Here is a 16,226-nt window from a genome sequence, read left to right as displayed (position 1 = left end):
ACGGGTTCATGGAAAAGTATGTCAAGTAACTTGATAGCTCAAGATTGGGATTTGCTCCTTTGACGATGGAGAGATATCTCTAGGCCCTCTCGGTGTTACTGTATCCATCATCGTTTGACCAGACACTTTGTGATTTGATCACGGGGATGCCGGAACACGGTAACGAGAAAAGAGAACAATACCGATAATGAGGTAACTAACATAGTGGACAAGTTGTTGATCCATGGGAATGCCAACATGTCTCACCTCGGGTATTTGTAACATATCGTGAAGCAACAGGAATAGCACACGGCAACTGGAGATTCACTCAAATATTCATTCCTGTGGGTATAGGGGTCAATATGGGTGTCCACGGCTGCGATGTTGATCATTGATCGGAAGGGGTTCCGGGTCATGTCTATACTTCACCGAACCTATAGGGTCACAAACTTAAGGGTCATCTATCTGCTGAATACTAGACAGAGAGTCTGAGAGAAAATCGCCGAAAAAGTTTCGGACACCGGAAAAGTTTCGGACACCGGAAAAGTTCCGCAGAGAGAGGTCATCGGATGAGTTTCGGTGAAACCGAAAAGTTGTTTCAGGATATACTATTAAGTCAAATTGGTTTCGGCACATGCTTGATAATTCTTGGAGGGTGTCAGAATCATTCTGGAAACTTTTTGGAATTTTCCGGGATGATAACCGGATATGCTCTGGAGCTGTCGGAACCACTTCAGATGCTTTTCCCAGATGAAAATCACTAATCCATAATTGTTTCAGAACATGTTGAAAATCATTTTGGTGGGTTCTGGAAATGTTCTAAGCCCACATAAATATTTTCAGTTCGAACGGACGCTGAAAAATGTCATCATGAATAGTGAAAGTGCCCTTTGAGATATTTATGGAAAACCACCTTTTGGGATATTTTCCAAAAGGCTTCTAGAAGGCTTGGGGGCTAAGAAACTCCCCCCCCCTTGGGGGGACCCCAAGAGGGTTGGATGGCCACATGCTCCATTACTTCCCCTTTATGCCCTTGTGGAGGAGTCCATTCATGGACATTTTTGGTTTTTGGAATGGCCACTATACCCCTTGGTTTCCCTATAAATAGGAGGTTAGGGGGCTGCCTAAACCTCATCCCTTGCTCTCATACAAGTGTCGTGCAATTATCTGGCTTCTCTCTCCCTCCCCGCGAAATAGTTTCATAGAGCCGAAAGGTTGTCTGGGTTCCAGTGGGAATTAGTACTGGACGGCGAAGCCCTGCTGGAGAGATGACACCGTATGTGTGCAACTCTGTAGAGAGATCGTAGTTTTGGTCTTAGTTCGAGAGTGCCTCCCGAAGGGCTGTCCGTGTGATCGTCCGAGTTTCGAAGGTCCTCCCGAAGGGCTGTCCGAGTGACCGTCCGAGTTTTGAGGGTCCTCTCGAAGGGCTGTCTGCGGCACCGTCCGAGGGACTATCCGACCGCCTCCCGGAGGGCTATCCGTGGGGCGGATGAGGGTATACATCCTCGCAGTTGGTAGGTTGTAAATCCTAGCTGCGGGGATCTGCACCGATGATCGTCATCGACTCTACTTCCGCTGCGCTATGAGTCGGTTACGAAAAAGATCAAACCTTGTATGCAGTCTCCATAGTGGTCCTGGGCTGGTGCATAGGTCGGAATTTTTTTGTTTTCCGCTTCGTTTCCCTACAATGGCATCATGAGTCGTGCTATGTGTAGATGCAGGTTGCGATCTAGAATGCATAGTGATGTATGGGTGTTGCACAATATAATTAGGTAAAAGATGAGTTCTATTACTAAAAATTATTTGTGCGGGTAGCAGATGAAATCTGTTACCCGATGTTCTTGTTGCTTCCCTTGAATTTGCATAATCCTGATCTTGGTGGCATGGTGGAATCTCACAAAGTTCTGGCAGTGTGTGATCCTTTCATGCTGCTCATGAGTATGCTGATTGACAGATCAACGAAGTGCTAACAGTTCTTTGGGTTCCACCATAGTTAAAGAAAGATGGATGTTTTGCAGACGAAAGGGCAATGCAGATATGATCTGCACGGGGGTCATGCGTATGACGAATTTTAGTATGGGGTTCAAGATTTTATTATCTCGTGCTTCATACACCCCACAAAGTTAATCTAGCGACTTGAATTATCATACTTGATGATGGACGTAGGTAGCTTCGGTTTGTTTCGAAACCTTAGAAGCCACGTAAAACCTTTTTTGTATGAACCGATTAGAGGCGTCTAACTTGGTTTCGCAGGATGGGTTGCATGTGATGTCGTATAGCAGTGCTCATAATAATTTGATTATGTATGAGATGACTATATAAAATTGATTAACATGACCTATGTGTCATGATTCAGCATGATGGCTGGAGCCATATGATTGTCACTTTAATGACCTGTGTGTCAACCTTAAGTAATGCACTTATTTTATTAGCTATAGAGATAGCAATATTATCTGGTGCATCGACAAGGTGGTGGCAATCTTCGCGAAGGTGAACACCGACGCAAATGCCGAAGACGAAGAAATGAAATACTTCTCCGTCAGAAAGGGCTATACCATATCATGCTATTATGAATTGTCTGAGATGTTTATCCCTTATGATGCACCCTTCTTGATTGCACGGTAGTCACTTTTTATTAGTGTGATCTCTCACTTAAAATATCAAAGTAGTTAGTGTTCACCCAAGTGTAGCACCATCTGAAATTCGTATCTTTTTGGGGTGCGCCGTATACACATGAGCACGAACAAATCGAGAGGAATGAGGCAGGTGAGGTCAGACCTCACAGCAAGATCACTTGGTTGTGTTTGATGTTCAGGCAGGAGAGTCCTGAGCTCGGAACACGCCCGTCGAAAGATGAACAAGAATCACATAGAGATATGATCGGCAAGTTGGCCTACCGATTGAAATTTGTGTCATCAGTGATGAACCCGTCAATGGCATCGAATAGAAATATAGATCTTGAATCACTCTAAATCAATTATGAGAGATATTAAATTGAGTGGGAGCGCCCTGTAGCATTAACTTGTTTAATTCTCAGTGCAATTAATTATGAACATTATCTAAGTATTATTTGCAACAGTTGTAGAAGAATGGCTCGCATTTCCACCTTCCCTATTAAAATTGAATAGTTGTTAAATATCTGGTTAAAACTTTAGGGTTGGTAACGTAATGTGAGGATTGTCCTCAAGAGTGCCGAGAAGGACTTTGTCCTATCGCATGTTTTCAGTATCCTCCTGCATATGGATGATGTGACTCTCGTCCTTCGATCCAAAAGCTAGAATTTCGTTACGCTCAAGTGCAAAATGTTTGCTTCCATGAGACCCGAACTTCGAAAGTTTGGGATAGTTATGTGATATTCATGGAACTAAAAATCGTTTTCAGATACAAACAAAGCAATGTTTGTTTGCAAAGTATTAGTAAAGTGTTTACTGGGCATCTGACTGTTAGGAGAGGGATCCAGAAGAACGCCTATCATGTGATGATGGTGAATAAAACAACCACTTAAAGAGAAAGGGAATGTCCCAAAGGGTGTTAGTGAGACTTTCACCCCTAGGATGTCCAGGGCTAAACGCCACTCTTAAGCTGGGTGCTTCTTCTGAGAGTAGGAGAAATACTAAAAGTTAAACTATTAGAAGTATAAAGGCAGAAAAAAGAAGACTGGAATATCCATCTCATGTATGAATGTCATACACGTTTTTGATGTATAGAAGGCTGGTAAAAAATATAGTTCTTGGGAATTATGGTTCAACATGTTAATCACTAATTCTTGGCTATTGTGAGTTAATCACAAAGATACCCGCTCGATTGCAATCTGTTGCGAATCGATGTAAGAGCTACCATGGCCTAAAAAGACTAGCCAGGGATGAGGTTTTAATACGTGCTGGGAACATAGTAAAAGTTACTATGCCTTCCATTGGTGTATTACCTATGTATTTTCTTTCATAATTCATTTTAGAGCTTCAAACACTCTAGCCCTTTGAATAAGGTGTCTTGCAAGAAGGTTGTTCATAAGAGAACTTTTGATGTTCAATATTATGAATAAACATAAGGGCCATACTTTCATTATGAATGAGATGTATGTTATGAATAATGATATTAATATATTACCTCTGTGTTTACTTTCATAATTCATTTTAGAGTTTCATACACTCTAGTCCATTGCACAATGTTTATTGCAAAAGGGTTGTTCATAAAAGAATAATTGTTGTTCAGTATTATGAATAACATGAAGGGCCATGCTTCCATCCAAGATGGGATGTATGGTATGAATATTGATGGTAAAATGATACATCCATAACACTAACACTAAATATCGCAAGACTATGAGAATACCACACATGTGTGGCACTGCATTTGGTCACATTGGAGAAACCCGCTGGAAATTTCCATTATGATGGATTTTGAAGTCGTTTGATTTTGAATCATGTGACACTTGAAACTTTCCTCTAAAAAGTGAAGTGACTGAAATACCGTTCACAGGCCATAAGGAACGAACAACAAACTTATTGGTGATCATACATTTGATGTGTGTAGTCCAATAAATGTTGTTAGTAGTGGATTTATCTATCTTCAGAAATGACTCAAGTAGATATATGGATATTTTCTTGATGATACGTAAGTCTGGATCTTTTGAAATCATTCGAAAGGTTCTAAAAAATGAAGTAGAAGTTATTGTAACAAGAAAATTATGTTTCTGCAATTTGATTGCAGAAAGGAATATTTGAGTTACAAGTTTAGCGAATGTCTGATGAGTTGTGAAAAGAGTTTCATAACTTACACCTCCCAGGACACCACTATGAGTGGAATGTTTGTGAAGATGTAATCGAACCATTCATGACATGGTAAGATCAAAGATGAAATAAATAAATTTGCCATTATCCCTTTTAAAGTGATGCTTTAGAGAATGATGCTTTCACACTGAAAAGAGCTCCATTGGGTCTGTTGAAATGAAGCCATGGTATGGTACGCCCAACCATGTTATATCTTTTCTTAACATTTGGAATACGGGGCTTGTGTAAAAGGTTACATATATACCTATTCCAAATCAGACAAGTGCTACTTTGTAAGTTATCCCAAGTCATTGGGTATTCCCCCGCCACTATACCGAGGCAAAGGATTTTGCCACAAAACGGTATGCCTTTATAGAGAATAGTTCTTGCAAAAGGTGAGTGGGAGGACAGTGCAACTCGACGAGATAACAAGTATCTTCGTCATCATGTCAAAGGAAAGGAACCTTAGAAGTGATTCCAGAGTTTCCTACAACGACTGATATGGAAGCCTCTACATGAGATGTATGGACTTCGGTCAAACTTGCAACTGAACAACGTAGGCAAAGCTTGTGCAAACCTCTCAGGTGCGCAAATGAGATATTATTGTTAGACAACAGTATACCTACGATAAACAAGGAAGCATTGATGGGCCCTGACTCCGGAATTGGCTAAATGCCAATATAATCCGAGTTAGTTTCCGTAAATGATTCAAGATTTAAATCTTGAGAAACCCTCTGAAAGACTTGGAGTCTAATGGATTGTAATGGGACTATAAACCGGTACGGATAAAAATGTTTTATCCATTAAGATCGACTTGTTGCAATAACAAGTTCAAGAAGTTGACTATAATGAGATTGTCTCACCGTAGCAATGCTTAAAGTCGGTTCGGGTTAAACTAGCAATTAATACATATTTCAAACATGAGATATGGAACATGGATGACAAAAGAATTTCCATGAAATGGAAATACAACCTAGGACTTGTATGTGATACAATCCAAAGTATTTTGTCAGTCCAGAGTATGCTAGTATGTATGCAAACTTCAGAGTTCCAGCAACGGACAAAAGAGAGCAAAATGGAGTTGGAATCTTCGTTTTTGATGGAATGGTCAAAGGGGTTTGACTTCATCAATGGGTAATGAAGATGCTTGTGGTTTCAAGAAAGTAAGTGGGAGAATAATAATATTTCTGAAAACCTTGTGTGCTTGACACATTGTTAATTGGAAATAAATTTCTTGACATGAATTAGGACTTCATTTGAAATAGTTTTTTGATGAAGTGCTTGGGCTAAATAGCCTTGATATTAGGCATAATGATCTATGGAGATAGATTTACCTAATAGGGATGAGCAAAATTACATATTGACAAGATGCTAAAACCATTTAGCACTAAGAACGACAAGGAGTGATTCTTGCCAAAGTCACATGGAAAGAGTTTTTGCAAGAATCGGTGTCCCAAAACACTGATGAGCAAAATACATGATGGAGATTCCACACACTCTTGTGTTTGGATTGATCATGTATTCCATGGTATGTAAAACAACCATATATGTCCAATACTCCCAAGCTATTGCGATTATAGATACCAAAGTGATCAAAAGTATTGATCATGGGACAACAGTGAAAAAAGATCATTGAGTACTAAAGTAGCACTGATGACATGTTTTCTCGCAAGTGGAGATCATGAAGAGTTTGTTGTAAAAGATTACATAGATACAGTCTTCATCATTTCTCCATGCGATTTTTGATTTAAATTGAGGGTTTTGTGTAACACACAATATGGTGGCACGGTTACTTGGAAATTGTTCAAAACAAGTTACTATGGCGAATTCTATAACAAAGGCAAAGTATGTTGCCGCTTTAGAAGCGACAGACAAGATGTTTAATCATATAGTTCATTCATGAACTTAAGTATGGTTCCAAGAAGGCTTTGGTCAATGGGACACTATTGCAGATAGTTTCTCCATATCTCAGTCTGAGGAATCAGGTTTCAACCAATGATTCACATATATACAAAGCCAAGTCCGCACAAAATATGAATTTTGTGAAAGCGTGAAAACGTGAAAACGCAGGATATGCAGAGATTAACCGGAGTTGGAGCCGTCAGATCCATTGGACATCATGTTATACCACAAGCGAAGCATATTTACACTGGTGTGCCATAGGTGTGAAGTGCATTAGCATTAAACTAGATTATTGACTCTAGTGCAAGTGGGAGTATGTAGGAGATATGCCCTAGAGGCAATAACAAATGTTATTGATTATCTCATGTTCATAATTATGTTTATGTTCCATGCTATAACTCCTATGGTTCTTGGGTCTGCAATAACCACAAGGCTTGGAGGAAGACTCATATGCACGTGTGGAATAATAAACGGTAAAATGTATTCCTAGTCTGGCCTCTAAGACTAGCTCAAGTGTTGCATGATGGTTCTGTTTTCCTAATCATGGTCATGTCTATGCCAGCAACTTTGAGGGCACAATATTAAGAGAACATTTGTGTTGAATTGACCCGGATTGATGTTATGCTATGAGAGTCATTCTTCACAAGTTAATGGTTAATAACACAAAGATGGTTAACGTTTGCATGATTCCTTAGACCATAAGAGTATCGAGTTTCTTCATGCTTGCTTCATGAACTTTGGGGTTTGTTAAATGTCACCTGTAAATGGGTGGCTATTACGGCGGCTTACGGGTTCATGGAAAAGTATGTCAAGTAACTTGATAGATAAAGATTGGGATTTGATCCTCCGACGATGGAGAGATATCTCTGGGCCCTCTTGGTGTTACTGTATCCATCATCGTCTGACCAGACACTTTGTGATTTGATCACGGGGATGCCGGAACACGGTAACGAGAAAAGAGAACAATACCGGTAACGAGGTAACTGGCATAGTGGACAAGTTGTTGATCCACGGGAATGCCAACATGTCTCACCTCGGGTATTTGTAACATACGTGAAGCAACAGGAATAGAACACGGCAACTGGAGGTTTACTCGAATATTCATTCGTGTGGGTATAGGGGTCAATATGGGTGTCCACGGCTCCGATGTTGATCATTGATCTGAAGGGGTTCCGGGTCATGTCTATACTTCACCGAACCTATAGGGTCACATGCTTAGGGGTCATCTATCTGCTGAATACTAGACAGGGAGTCTGAGAGAAAATCACCGAAAAAGTTTCGGACACCGGAAAAGTTTCAGACAGCGGAAAAGTTCCGCAGAGAGAGGTCATCGAATGAGTTTCGGTGAAACCGAGAAGTTGTTTCGGGATATGTATTAAGTGAAATTGGTTTCGGCACATGCCTTATAATTCTTGGAGGGTGCCAGAATCATTCTGGAAACTTTCTGGAATTTTCCGGGATAATAACCGAATATGCTCCGGAGCTGCCGGAACCACTTTAGATGCTTTTCACAGATGAAAATCACTAATCTGGAATTGTTTAGGAACGCGTTGAAAATCATTTTGGTGGGTACTGGAAATGTTCTAAGCCCACATAAATATTTTCAGTTCGAACGTACGCTGAAAAATGTCATCGTGAATAGTGAAAGTGCTTTTTGGGATATTTATGGAAAACCACCTTTTGGGATATTTTCCAAAAGGCTTCTAGAAGGCTTGGGGGCTAAGAAACCCCACTTGCCCCCCCCCCAAGAGGGTTGGACGGACACATGAGGGGCTCCTCCATGGGGCCCCATTTTCTCCATTACTTCCCCTTTGTGCCCTTGTGGAGGAGTCCATTCATGGGCATTTTTGGGTTTTTTGGAATGGCCACTATACCCCTTGGTTTCCCTATAAATAGGAGGTGAGGGGCTGCCCAAACCTCATCCCTTGCTCTCATACAAGTGCCATGCAATGATCTAGCTTCTCTCTCCCTCTCCGCGAAATAGTTTCGTAGAGCCGAAAGGTTGTCTGGGTTCCAGTGGGAACTAGTTCTGGACGGCGAAGCCCTACTGGATAGATGACACTTTATGTGTGCAACTCTGTAAGAGATTGTAGTTTCGGTATTAGTTCTACAGTGCCTCCTAAAGGGCTGTCCGTGTGACCGTCCGAGTTTCGAAGGTCCTCCCGAAGGGCCGTCCGAGTGACCGTCCGAGTTTTGAGGGTCCTCCCGAAGGGCTGTCTGCGCACCGTCCGAGGGACTGTTCGACCGCCTCCCGAAGGGCTGTGTGTGGGGCGGATGAGGGTATACATCCTCGTGGTTGGGAGGTGATACGTCTCCAACGTATCTATAATTTTTGATTGTTCCATGCTATTATATTACCCCTTTCGGATGTTTATGGGCTTTATTTTACATATTTATATCATTTTCGGACTAACCTACTAACTAGAGGCCCAGCCCATATTGTTGTTTTTTTCCTATTTCAGTATTTCAAAGAATAGGAATATCAAACAGAGTCCAAACGGAATGAAACCTTCGGGAGCGTGATTTTTGGAACAAATCTGATCCGGAGAGCTTGGAGTGCAAGTCAAGAAGCTCCCGAGGGCCCCACGAGATAGGGGGGCGCCGCCCCCTGTAGGGCGCCCCCTGTCTCGTGGGCCCCTCGGGCGGCCACCGATGTACTTCTTCCTCCTATATATACCTACGGACCCCAAAAACATCCAGGAGCACCACGAAACACAATTTCCACCGCCGTAACCTTCTGTATCCGCGAGATCTCATCTTGGAGCCTTCGCCGGCACTCTGTCGGAGGGGGAATCAACCATGGAGGGCTTCTACATCAACATCCTTGCCCCTCCGATGAGTTGTGAGTAGTTTACCACAGACCTACGGGTCCATAGTTATTAGCTAGATGGTTCTTCTCTCTTTTTGGATCTCAATACAATGTTCTCCCCCTCTCTTGTCGAGATCTATTCGAAGTAATCTCTTTTTGCGGTGTGTTTGTCGAGATCCGATGAATTGTGGGTTTATGATCAAGTTTATCTATGAATAATATTTGAATCTTCTCTGAATTCTTTTATGTATGATTGAGCTATCTTTGCAAGTCTCTTCGAATTATCAGTTTAGTTTGGTCTACTAGATTGATCTTTCTTGCCATGGGAGAAGTGTTTAGCTTTGGGTTCAATCTTGCGGTGTTCTTACCAAGTGACAGAAAGGGTTGCAAGACACGTATTGTATTGTTGCCATCGAGGATAACAAGATGGGGTTTATATCATATTGCATGTGTTTATCCCTCTACATCATGTCATCTTGTTTAATGTGTTACTCTGTTCTTATGAACTTAATACTCTAGATGCAGGCAGGAGTCGGTCGATGTGTGGAGTAATAGTAGTAGATGCAGGCAGTAGTCGGTCTACTTGTTATGGACGTGATGCCTATATACATGATCATGCCTAGATAATCTCATAACTATGCGCTTTTCTATCAATTGCTCGGTAGTAATTTGTTCACCCACCGTAATACTTATGCTATCTCGAGAGAAGCCTCTAGTGAAACCTATGGCCCCCAGGTCTATCTCTTAGCATATTTGCTTTCAATCTATCTTTATTTGCATCTTTACTTTTTGCATCTATCTTATAAAATACCAAAAATATATTTATCTTATCATACTATCTTTATTAGATTTCACTTTTGCAAGTGGCCGTGAAGGGATTGACAACCCCTTTATTGCGTTGGTTGTGAGTTCTCAGTTTGTTTGTGTAGGTGCGTGGGACTTTTGAGGAGCCTCCTACTGGATTGATACCTTGGTTCTCAAAACTGAGGGAAATACTTACGCTACACTTTGCTGCATCACCCTCTCCTCTTCGAGGAAAACCAACGCAAGCTCAAGACGTAGCAAGAAGGATTTCTGGCACCGTTGCCGGGGAGGTCTTCGCTCAAGTCAAGACATACCAAGTACCCATCACAAACCCATCTCCCTCGCATTTACATTATTTGCCTCTCGTTTTCCTCTCCCCCACTTCACCCTTGTCGTTTTATTCGCTCTCTCTTTCCCGATCTCCTCCTTTCTTTTTCGCTTGCATTCTTTTGTGTGCTTGTTTGCTTGTTTGACCTTATGGCTGAGCCTAAGGGTCCTGACCACCTTCTCAGAAGGATGGATGAGATTGAATCAAATATTAGAAGCTATATGAATTTGCAATTTGAGCATAATAATTTCTTTTGAAAAGAGCTTAAGGAACAAAAAAATTTTGGGGGTTTATGAACAAAGAGCTTGATGATATGAATAAATAATTCCATGGTGTTAATGCTCAAATTACCCGGCTTGAAAATGCTATAGCCAAAATTTCTGACAAGCAAGCCACCTTAGTCAATAAGATGGCCGCTAAACCAGAAAAATTACATGAAAATAATGATGAGGATCTTAAAGTTATTGATGTGTCTCCAATTAGATCCATGTTTTGCAATATGAATTTTGATGATTATGGGAGTGATGATGAATCAACTTTGCCTAGAAGGCGTCCCAAAAATTCAGAATCTTTAGATCTTGATGTTAAATTTGGTAAAAGAGATATTGGAGAATCCTCAACTTCTAATAATATTGAACCTACTATCTCGGATTTCAAGGAATTTGATTATTATAATTTCTCTTTAAAAGGTTGTATTTCATTGTTGCAATCCGTTGTTAATTCTCCTCGTGCTTATAGTCAAAATAAAGCTTTTACCAAACATATTGTTGATGCCTTGTTACAATCTTATGATGAAAAACTTAATTTGGAAGTTTCTATACCTAGAAAACTTAATGATGAGTGGGAACCTACTATAAAGATTAGAATTAAAGATTATGAGTGTTTTGCTTTGTGTGATTTGGGTGCTAGTGTTTCCACGATTCCGAAAACTTTATGTGATATTCTAGGTTTCCATGATCTTGATGATTGCTCTTTAAATTTGCACCTTGCGGATTCCAGCATTAAAAAGCCTATGGGAAGGATCAATGATGTTCTTATTGTTGCAAATAGAAATTTGGTGCCCGAAGATTTTATCGTTCTTGGTATAGATTGCAATCTTTCTTGCCCTATTATTCTTGGTAGACCTTTCCTTAGAGCGATTGGTGCGATTATTGATATGAAGGGAACATTAGATTCCAATTTCCTTTAAAGAAAGGCATGGAGCACTTTCCAAGAAAGAAATTCAAATTACCTTATGAATCTATCATGCGTGCTACTTATGAATCTAGTGCTAAAGATGGCACTAGTTAAATCTATCCTTGCTTTTTATGCCTAGCTAGGGGCGTTAAACGATAGCGCTAGTTGGGAGGCAACCCAATTTTCTTTATGTTTTTTGTTTTTGCTCCTGTTTAGAAATAAATCTTGCATATACCTTCTGTTTAGATGTGTTTTTATCTTTTAATTAGTGTTTCTGCCAAGTAGAACCTATAGGATAACCTACGATGATAGTTGATTTGTTTCTGCTGAAAAACAGAAACTTTGCGCGCACGAATATAATTTTGTTAAATCACATGAACATGATTTTGCGTTGATTCTTTTTGTTCTGTTCAATAGACAAATTGTCCAGGACTTCTTATTTTGGTAGGATTTGTAGAGTTCCAGAAGTTTGCGTTAGTTACAGATTGCTACAGACTGTTCTGTTTTTGACAGATTCTGTTTTTCGTGTGTTGTTTGCTTATTTCAATGCATCTATGGATAGTAATTCAGTCTATGAACCATAAAGAAGTTGGAATACAGTAGTTTTAACACCAAAATAAATAAAGAATGAGTTCATTGCAGTACCTTATGTGGTGGTTTTGTTTTCTTTCACTAACGGAGCTTATAAGATTTCCTGTTGAGTTTTGTGTTGTGAAGTTTTCAAGTTTTGGGTAAAGCTTTTATGGACTATGGAATAAAGGGTGGCAAGAGCCTAAGCTTGGGGATGCCCATGGCACCCCAAGATATTCAAGAATAGCCAAAAGCCTAAGCTTGGGGATGCACCGGGAAGGCATCCCCTCTTTCGTCTTCGTTCATTGGTAACTTTACTTGGAGCTATATTTTTATTCGCCACATGATATGTGTTTTGCTTGGAGCATCATGTATTATATTAGTCTTTTGCTTTTTAGTTTACCACAATCATCCTTGCTGTACACACCTTTTGGGAGAAGCCTATTTTATTAGAATTTGCTAGAATACTCATTGTGCTTCACTTATATCTTTTGAGCTTGATAGTTTTTGCTCTAGTGCTTCACTTATATCTTTTAGAGCACGGTGGTGTATTAATTTTGAAGAAATTGCTAGTCTCTCATGCTTCACTTATATTATTTTGAGAGTCTTTTAGAACAGCATGGTATTTTCTATTTTCATAAAGTTGGTCCTAGAATGATGAGCATCCAAGTTGGGTATAATAAAAACTATCATAGGAAGTGAATTGGATGTTATGATCAACTTGATACTTGATAATTGTTTTGAGATATGGAGGTAGTGATATTAAAGTCATGATAGTTGGGTGATTATGAATTCAAAGAATGCTTGTGTTGAAGTTAGCAAGTCCCTTAGCATGCACGTATGGTTAAAGTTGTGTAACAAATTTGAAGCATGAAGTGTACTTGGCTTGTGCATCCTTATGAGTGGCTGTCGGGGACGAGCGATGGTCTTTTCCTACCAATCTATCCCCCTAGGAGCATGCGCGTAGTACTTGATTTTTGATGACTTCAAAATTTTTGCAATAAGTATATGAGTTCTTTTGACTAATGTTGAGTCCATGGATTATACGCACTTTTACCTTTCCGCCTTTGCTAGCCTCTTCGGCACCGTGCATTGCCCTTTCTCACCTTGAGAATTGGTGCAAACTTCGCCGGTGCATCCAAACCCCGTGATACGATACGCTCTATCAAACATAAACCTCCTTATATCTTCCTCAAAACAGCCACCATACCTACCTATTATGGCATTTCCATAGCCATTCCGAGATATATTGCCATGCAACTTTCCACCGTTCCGTTCTTCATTACATACTTTACTTTTGTCATATTGCCATTGCATGATCATGTAGTTGACATCGTATTTGTGGCAAAGCCACCGTGCATTATTTTTCATACATGTCACTCTTGATTCATTGCACCATCCCGGTACACCGCCGGAGGCATTCATATAGAGTCATATCTTGTTCTAGTTTCGAGTTGTAATTTTTATGTTGTAATCAATAGAAGTGTGATGATCATCATTATTAGAACGTTGCCCAAAGAAAAAAAAGGCCAAAAAAGAAAAAAAGAAAGGCCCAAAAGAAAAAGAAAATAAAAGAAAAAAAGAAAAAAAGAAAAAAGGAAAAAAAATAAAAAAATAAAAAAATAAATAAAAAGGGCAATGTTACTATCTCTTTTTCCACACTTGTGCTTCAAAGTAGCACCTTGTTCTTTATGTAGTGAGTCTCATATTTTGTGCTTCAAAGTAGCACCTTGTTTTTCATGTAGTGAGTCTCATAAGTTGTCCTTTTTATACTAGTGGGGATTTTTCATTATAGAACTTGGCTTGTATATTCCTACGATGGGCTTCCTCAAATGCCCTAGGTCTTCATGAGCAAGCAAGTTGGATGCACACCCACTAGTTTTCCTTTGTTGAGCATTCATTTGTAGCTCTAGTGCATCCGTTGCATGGCAATCCCTACTCCTCATGTTGACATCAATTGATGGGCATCTCCATAGCCCGTTGATTATCCTCGTCAATGTGAGACTTTCTCCTTTTTTGTCTTCTCCATACAATCCCCATCATCATATTCTATTCCACCCATAGTGCTATATCCATGGCTCACGCTCATGTATTGCGTGAAGGTTGAAAAAGTTTGAGATTATTTAAGTCTGAAACAATTGCTTGGCTTGTCATCGGGGGTATAGAAGTTGGGAACATCTTTGTGTGACGAAAATGAAGCATAGCCTAACTATATGATTTTGTAGGGATGAACTTTCTTTTGCCATGTTATTTTGAGAAGACATGATTACTTTGATTAGTATGCTTGAAGTGTTACTATTTCTTATGTCAATATGAACTTTTATTTTGTATTCATTTGGATCTGAACATTCATGCCACAATGAACAAAAATTACATTATGAATTATGCTAGGTAGCATTCCACATCAAAAATTCTCTTTTTATCATTTACCTACTCGAGGACGAGCAAGAGTTAAGCTTGGGGATGCTTGATACGTCTACAACGTATCTATAATTTTGTTATTGTTCCATGCTATTATATTACCCCTTTTGGATGTTTATGGGCTTTATTTTACATATTTATATCATTTTTGGGACTAACCTACTAACCGGAGGCCCAACCCATATTGCTGTTTTTTTTGCCTATTTTAGTATTTCAAAGAAAAGGATATCAAACGGAGTCCAAACGGAATGAAACCTTCGGGGGCGTGATTTTTGGAACAAATCTGATCCGGCGAGCTTGGAGTGCAAGTCAAGAAGCTCCCGAGGGCCCCACGAGATAGGCCCCCCTGTAGGGTGCGCCCCCTGTCTCGTGGGCCCCTCGGGCGGCCACCGACGTACTTCTTCCTCCTATATATACCTACGGACCCCGAAAACATCTAGGAGCACCACAAACACAATTTCCACCACCGTAACCTTCTGTATCTGCGAGATCTCATCTTGGAGCCTTCGCCGGCACTCTGTCGGAGGGGGAATCGACCATGGAGGGCTTCTACATCAACATCCTTGCCCCTCCGATGAGTTGTGAGTAGTTTACCACAGACCTACGGGTCCATAGTTATTAGCTAGATGGCTTCTTCTCTCTTTTTGGATCTCAATACAATGTTCTCCCCCTCTCTTGTGGAGATCTATTCAATGTAATCTCTTTTTGCGGTGTGTTTGTCGAGATCCGATGAATTATGGGTTTATGATCAAGTTTATCTATGAATAATATTTGAATCTTCTCTGAATTCTTTTATGTATGATTGAGTTATCTTTGCAAGTCTCTTTGAATTATCAGTTTGGTTTGGCCTACTAGATTGATCTTTCTTGCCATGGGAGAAGTGTTTAGCTTTGGGTTCAATCTTGCGGTGTTCTTACCCAGTGACAGAAAGGGTTGCAAGACACGTATTGTATTGTTGCCATCGAGGATAACAAGATGGGGTTTATATCATATTGCATGTGTTTATCCCTCTACATCATGTCATCTTGTTTAATGCGTTACTCTGTTCTTATGAACTTAATACTCTAGATGCAGGCAGGAGTCAGTCGATGTGTGGAGTAATAGTAGTAGATGCAGGCAGGAGTCGGTCTACTTGTTATGGACGTGATGCCTATATACATGATCATGCCTAGATAATCTCATAACTATGCGCTTTTCTATCAATTGCTCGACAGTAATTTGTTCACCCACTGTAATACTTATGCTATCTCGAGAGAAGCCTGTAGTGAATCTATGGCCCCCGGGTCTATCTCTTATCATATTTTCTTTCAATCTATCTTTATTTGCATCTTTACTTTTTGCATCTATCTTATAAAATACCAAAAACATATTTATCTTATCATAATATCTTTATTAGATCTCACTTTCGCAAGTGCCCGTGAAGGGATTGACAACCCCTTTATTGTGTTGGTTGCGAGTTCTCAGTTTG

The sequence above is a fragment of the Triticum aestivum genome, chromosome 7B (genome assembly GCF_018294505.1).
Source record: "Triticum aestivum cultivar Chinese Spring chromosome 7B, IWGSC CS RefSeq v2.1, whole genome shotgun sequence".
In the NCBI taxonomy this organism is placed as follows: Eukaryota; Viridiplantae; Streptophyta; class Magnoliopsida; order Poales; family Poaceae; genus Triticum; species Triticum aestivum.
Note: the sequence above shows the minus strand (reverse complement) of the source record.